Below are 7,357 nucleotides of genomic sequence, written 5' to 3' on the forward strand. Positions count from 1 at the left end.
GTTTGCTAGGACAAGGTGGGTTAGAGGCTTGGTTTAACAACATGGGAGGCATGATAAGCAAGGGGTAGGCATCGTAGCATAGGCATAGCAAAAGAGAGAGAAACTAGCAAGCAAAGATAGAAGTGATTTCGAGGGTATGGTCATCTTGCCTGAAATCCCGCAAGGAAGAAGAACGATTCCATGAAGAAGACAAACGGACGTAGTCGAACGGGTCCTCACAATCACGACGTTACCGGAACCAACCCAAAGAAGCAACACCGAAAAGAAGCACACAACATAGTAAACAACCACCACATAATCATGGCATGATGCACAAACAAGTATGATGCATGTCCGGTTTAAAGAAGCATGGCATGGCAAAGTGCAACAAACAACACTACAAATTAAGCGGAGCTCAATATGCAATGGGTTGCATATTGACGGAACACCACATCAATTATTTTCTTCTCTCTCGGTTATGTACTCACCAATATTCAATGTTGTTAAACATGGCAAGAAGTGAGGCATAACAAAACTACACAATCTAAGCAATTTAAATGGGGCCGAAACCATCAAACAACAATTCTGGTAAATCCCCATATGCATTTAGCAATTTGGTGCAACAACAATTTTAAACATATTAAATGTTGTTATCATGATGCAGATGGCATGTTCAAGTTTATGCAATTTTATTAAAAGTTGACAAGAGCATTAAGAAGCATTTGTCATCGTGGCGGAAACAAAAGGGGTGCCATAGCAACGATAACGAAACGGTGCCACGGCAACGTTCCGGTTCCGGTAACTCGAGTGAGATACCGATGCAAAGGAGAAGTGTGCGGATGCGTGCAAAAGATGGTGGGGCGCTCCCGGATTCCGGGTGTCCCATGAGACGACGGTAACAAGGCAAAAGAGGGGCAATGTGCATTGACAATTCGAACACAGTTCGAACATGAGCATCTCAAACATCGCAAGCATTCGATCACAGATGTCGTCTCGGGGTTATACCTTCGAAGCGTGCATTATCGGAGGGGTTCGAGTTTGATGCGGTGTAGGGGAAGTAGATGTTCTGCGACGGTAGTTGAAGTAGTTGTTCTCGTTTTGTAGTTGTTCGGGGTCACGACACGGAACTTGACGTACACGGGGTCTTCAGCGATGGTCATGGTACATGTTTCGTAGACGTTCGGGCGGCCGTAGTGGGACACGTTTTCGTAGAGGGACTTGACGAAAAGCACGTCGGCGGTAGAGGTACAGACGTTCTTGGGGTACTTGTCGGTCCGGTCTTGACGGTCTCGTTTTGTGATGGTAGTCATACTAGTCAGCGATAGTGGAACTTGGTGCATCAAAGGTCGTCGGGCGTAATGGTACACATGTCATCGGAGTACTTGGTCTCTCGTGTAACTCCAAGGTTCGTTGTGTAAGCATACACATGTCTTTGGTGAAGGTAGCTGTACATGCCCGTAGATGAACTTGCTGGGTCTTCGATGTCTTGGTACCTGGCGTCCTTCGACCTTGAGAAAAAGAAACCGAATAGCAACGATGCACGATGGGAGGGTCCTGCAGCAACAGGAGGTCGAAAGGGAAAGCGGCAGCAAGACGAAGTGAGGTCGGCGTCGAACTTGGCGTGGGGCATGGGAAACAGAGCATCTGGATACTGGAGAGGTCCTGGACTTCGGGTGCGCGATGCCACAGGGAGGAGGCGAGACCTCGTCAGCGCATGGAGAGGGTCGGATCGGCGGGGCCAGATCGGCCGGTGAGGTGCCTTGGGATGTCGAGGTGGCGGAGGTCACGGGATCGAGCACCGGGCTTGAGGTGCAGGAGGAACCCGGGCGGCAACGAGGATGGCCGGCGGCGAGGCGGCACTTGATGGCGGAGGGCGACGTGAGGCGGAGGAGGAGCGGCGGCGCTGTAGGCTCGCGGCGAGGGAGGAGATCCGGCGGGGGTGCGAGGGAGCTAGGCGGCGGCCTGCTGGGTCCGGCGAGGGCGATGGGGCGTGCTGGCGATGCAGGGGAAAACCGAGCGCGGGGGCGAGCGAGGGGGTCCGCTCCTGGCGATGTCTGCGAGTGCGTGCGGCGGAGGGAGACGAGGGAGAGGGAAATCGAGAGGAGAACGAGGGATCGAGCGGGCTAGGGTTAGGATTAGAGATGGCCTTGGCTGGGCCTTAGGCTTAGAGGCCGGCTGGATCCAGGTGGGCCGCGGGGAAGGAAATGGGCCTAGAGAGCTCGCGGGGAAGGCCTTGGCTGGCAGCGGGAAGGCTGTTGGTTGGCCGGCCTAGCGCTGCTACTATTGTCTCTTTTCTTTTACATTTCTTCAGACAGAAATACAAAAGAAAAGAGCAGGGGGAAAAGGAGATGTGTATGAGAATTATAAAAAATATCCTCATGACCCTAAATTCATGCCCTATTTTATAAAATTGGTTTGGACATTTTTAGAGGTAGAAAATAAAACAAGTTTAATTATGATTCAAACTTGAGGCATTTTTGAACCTAACCAAAACAACTCCAAAGGATTTGAAATTTGACAGAGAGGGTTTAGGCATGGAGAACTAGCACCAGGAAAAGAATGAACATTAATGGAGGAGGAAAAGGACACTTGCCAAAATGAAAGAAATAAGAAGGAAGGAGGAGGGCAAGATGGCACTTGCAAAAAGAAAGAAAAGAGAAGGAAGGAAGGTGGTGATGCATGGATCTCACATGGGGCATGCAACAAAATGTCATGCATGAAATGATGCAATGCAAAAATATGCAATGATGAATGCAACAAGCTAAACAAATCACACAACGAAAACCCGGAAATCCTGGAAGGCAACTGGAGCTCTGGTCTTGGGGCGTCACAACACTCCACCACTACAAGAGGATCTCATCCCGAGATCTAGAATGGCACCGGAGGGAAAATGGAAGAGAAAGAGAAGAGGTAAAACTAAGTTGCTTCTTTGACAAACGAGTGAAACCAAAGAACCTTGAAAAAGGTTAAGCTATTTCGAGAAAAAATACAACGGAGATGAACGAAGTTGAAAGCACTCCGTTAAGAAAGGGGAAAAGAAAGAACTGATTCGGGTAGCACTCCGGTTTAGAAGGGATGCAAGACTTGATAAGGCGAAAAGGGCTTGAGCAAAAGGGTCACAACACTCTAGTTAAATGGATAAACCAAGAAAAGAACACAATCCTGACAGAACAAGATGATGTGTTGAAGAGAGCAACATCACAACGCCTTCGGAAGGAAAAAATAGAAGATAGATAATTGAAATAAAAGAATGGGGAAGAAAATGCCAAGTTGTGCCACAATTGAGCTTGAAAAGGCATCCTTAGGAGAATGGTCGAACGGAGTTGTTGGAACACCAACAACGGAAGGACAAGCTTGAAGTGGGCTTATAGAAGGCATCTCAACATTATGGGGTGACAACTTGCCACTCACGGAAAAGATTTGATTGGATTTATAAGACAAGGGGACGAGAAACTATTTCACCGAGAGGATAAATGAAGAACTTGGGTCATTTATGAGCACCATAATAGTAACAATCCTTAGGGAAGGCTTTAGGTGAAATATAACCCAAGATAACTGCAAAGAAGAGATTGATTGGTTGGAAAGATGACTTGAGCGAAGAGAAAATGATGGATTTAAATACCTCATTCTTGAAAACATGTGAATCATGAAACACAAACTCAAATTATCAAAAATGACATAATACCACCTCCAAAGATACAGTAGAAGAATTGCACTCCGGATAGCAAGATGAAGAATGCTTGAGATCCCTAGAAATGAATGTTGATGAACACTTCGAGAAGGAATTTAAAGCCTTGATGAACCACCATGTAGAATCGCCATGAAGAACTCCGATACAAAAGAATAACAAAAAGAAAGAGAAGTTGAAAACACAAGGTGAAACCTTGTAATGATTAGATGAAGCTTTGCGACGAGATAGAGTGGAAACTTGGAACTCCGGAAAGGAAAGATGGACAACTTGAATCGAGAATTTGATGAACCTCCGGAATAAGAAATTAAATCAATTGGATGAAACAAGAATAAGAATTACATTATGCTTATCCTTCACCAATTTAATTGATGACAAGCAACGGATTTGGCACACTACTTATTCTCGTAGAAAGGATTAAGCGAGATATAGCGCAAACTTGAGACGGTCTTCAACAAGCCATCGGTAGGATTTGGAAAACAACGAATGAGTTGATATGATAACCATGGAATAGAATCTTGAGCAAACCACCATAAGAATTAAAAATGGATGAAGAAAAGATAAAGAAACACCGGGAAGAATTAGCAAATGAATGAAGATGATTGAGAGAATTTAGATACAAGAGAACGAAGGGATCACGAACTAATTAGAGATTACTTGAACGAAGCACCGGTAAGATAGGAGAATGATAACTGACAGCGGAGAATGAAAAAAAACCTGAATTGATGGACTCCGGATAACAAATTGAGAAGACTCTTGAACTGCTCCGGATAGGTGAAAATAATTCTCACGATCAAAACAATTACGAGAGGATGGCAACAAGCTAGAATCACGAATCTTGAAGAGAATGGAGCAAGATTAAAGAGAAACTCTTCTTCGGTCTTCAAAATCCAAGAATGACGACGAGAAACACCACCATGAATTATTTAGACACTCCGGAATGAAGAATGGAAAGGTTGAGCCAACGATGAAAAGAATTTAACCGATCTTGGAGAAAAACATTTGACTGATGACAATTCATTCTTACGTCAAACTTCGAAAAGAATTTTTGAGGATAGCTCCAGGAGAATTAGAAGAGTCAGGTAAGATCCTGGGAAAAGACCTGTGGGTTAGGGCCCACTCAAAAGATACACCATTGAACGATTGGTAGAAACTGAGATTACACCGGTTGAATTATAGAAATGAATGGTTATGAGGTGCACCGGCACGAGAAAAGCATTTGAAATATAGAAAAGAATATGATCAACACCGAAAGCTTGAATGGGATCCCCTTGAAAAGGAAAGAATGGAGAATGATGAACTTGAAGCTCCGTTAGGATCTTCATGAGAATCACCGGGAAAGGAATATCGATGGAAAATGATGGAGAGACTTCACAAGAATAAAAAGATACTTGATAAATACATCGGATTCCTTGAAGAAAAAGGGTGGGAGGGCGGGAAAAACAAAGGCAACTTGAGGATGGATGAAGACAACACCGTTGGGAAGAACTAGTAATAGATCTTGCTGATATTGGAATGATCGGATCCACTTGAAGGGAAGCACACCGGTTAAAAGGATTAACAAAACGATCTCTATTATCAAGAAGGATTAGTATTCACATCGGAGTATGAGAACACCACTTAGAAAAGGTATTGAATCCACATTTGACTTCGAAGCAACTCGAATACCACAACTCAAAACAAAACAAAGGATTGGCTTGCAGAATAAGCCGGAACAAACATATGATAGAAATTTCGTCCGAAGTTTTCGTGGTGGGGCCTACACGGGCTCGATCGTACATCACCATCATGTACAAGGCAGTGCACATGACATACGAAGCGTCCCCGAGTCGGCATAGCCAAGGACTCTTTAAGACACAACGAGACCACAGTAAAACCAACCGTGAATAGGCGGACCACTAGACGTCGAACCCCAATTTCATATCATACATCTGTCGGAAAGATATCCTAAGAACTACTTGAATTCCCACTTATAAACTCCCGAAACTTTCCGGTTATGCAATCGGGTGTTGGGGATACAGGGGAAGCATAATATCTCACCCAAACTAGCAAATCCTACATCCAGCTGTATCCATCCTTCAACACATACCCAAGAAACCTTCGGAAATCGTCTACCTCAACCTTCAAAAAGCATCCGTTATACGAGTTATGGCAATACTCCCGAACTCCCGCCCCAGTACTGGGTGGCGTCGAGGTTATCTCACCAACAACTGCATAAAAGAGATTTTCGATGTCGGCGAAACTAAACTCAGGTATTCCAGAACTGCAACGATAAAATTGTGACGACAACACCTCGGAGCTCAACTCCCCGGGACACTGCCACAACCCCTAAATGACAGGAGGCACCAAGAACAATGTTCTCGTCACAAAACCATCGGAACGATTCCAAGATACCCGCGTGATCCTAAAAAAATTAGTGAAATTTGAGAAGAGAAGAGACAAAACTCTACATCAGGATGCCTTACCAGAGCGATGAAGGGACTGGGGAGTAAAAAGAATTCCTAAACTCTCCGATATATAATTCCTAAATGACTCAAAACATTTTTCTAGACACAACTCGGCCGCTAAAAACGATCAAGCAATGGGGCTCCTAAGGTCGGGGAAGGCTCTGATACCAACTTGTAACGCCCTCGATGCGGCTATATCTCCCACGTGTCGAAGCACGACTTAGAGGCATACCCGCATTGAAAGCAATGTCGCAAGTGAGGTAATCTTCACACAACCCATGTAATACATAAGGGAAAGAGATACATAGTTGGCTTACAATCGCCACTTCACACAATTACATGAATAAAGCATTACATCAACCAGATACAATCAAGGTCCGACTACGGAACCAAAATAAAAGAAGAACCCCAAATGCGACACGGTCCCCGATCGACCCCAACTGGGCTCCACTACTGATCAACTAGAACGAAACGACATAAAGGACAAGATCTTCATCGAGCTCCTCCTAAGTTTGGTTGCGTCATCTGCATGGACTCATCGGCACCTGCAAGCTGGTTTTGGAAGTATCTGTGAGTCACGGGGACTCAACAATCTCACACCCTCGTGATCAAGACTATTTAAGCTTATGGGTAAGGTAAAAGGTATGAGGTGGAGCTGCAGCAAGCGACTAGCATAATATGGTGGCTAACATACGCAAATGAGAGCGAGAAGAGAAGGCAAAGCACGACCGAGAAGCTATGATCAAGAAGTGATCCTAGAACAACCTGCGTCAAGCATAACTCCAACACCGTGTTCACTTCCCGGACTCCGCCGGAAAGAGACCATCACGGTTACACACGCAGTTGACTCATTTTAATTAAGTTAAGGTTCAAGTTCTCTACAACCGGACATTAACAAATTCCCATCTGCCCATAACCGTGGGCACGGCTTTCGAAAGTTCAAATCCCTGCAGGGGAGTCCCAACTTAGCCCATGACAAGCTCTCACGGTCAACGAAGGAATAGACCTTCTAGCGGGAAGACCCGATCAGACTTGGAATCCCAGTTACAAGACATTTCGACAAGGTAAAACTAAACCAGCAACACCGCCCGAATGTGCCGACAAATCCCGATAGGAGCTGCACATATATCTTTCTTAGGGCACACTCAGATTGTCTAAACTTCCGATAGGTCAGCCCAGAGTTGCCCCTGGTGGCCACCGGCGGCTGACAGTTTGGACCAACACTCAGAGGAGCACTGGCCCG

This window comes from Triticum dicoccoides, chromosome 1A (assembly GCF_002162155.2).
Source record: "Triticum dicoccoides isolate Atlit2015 ecotype Zavitan chromosome 1A, WEW_v2.0, whole genome shotgun sequence".
Taxonomy (NCBI): Eukaryota; Viridiplantae; Streptophyta; class Magnoliopsida; order Poales; family Poaceae; genus Triticum; species Triticum dicoccoides.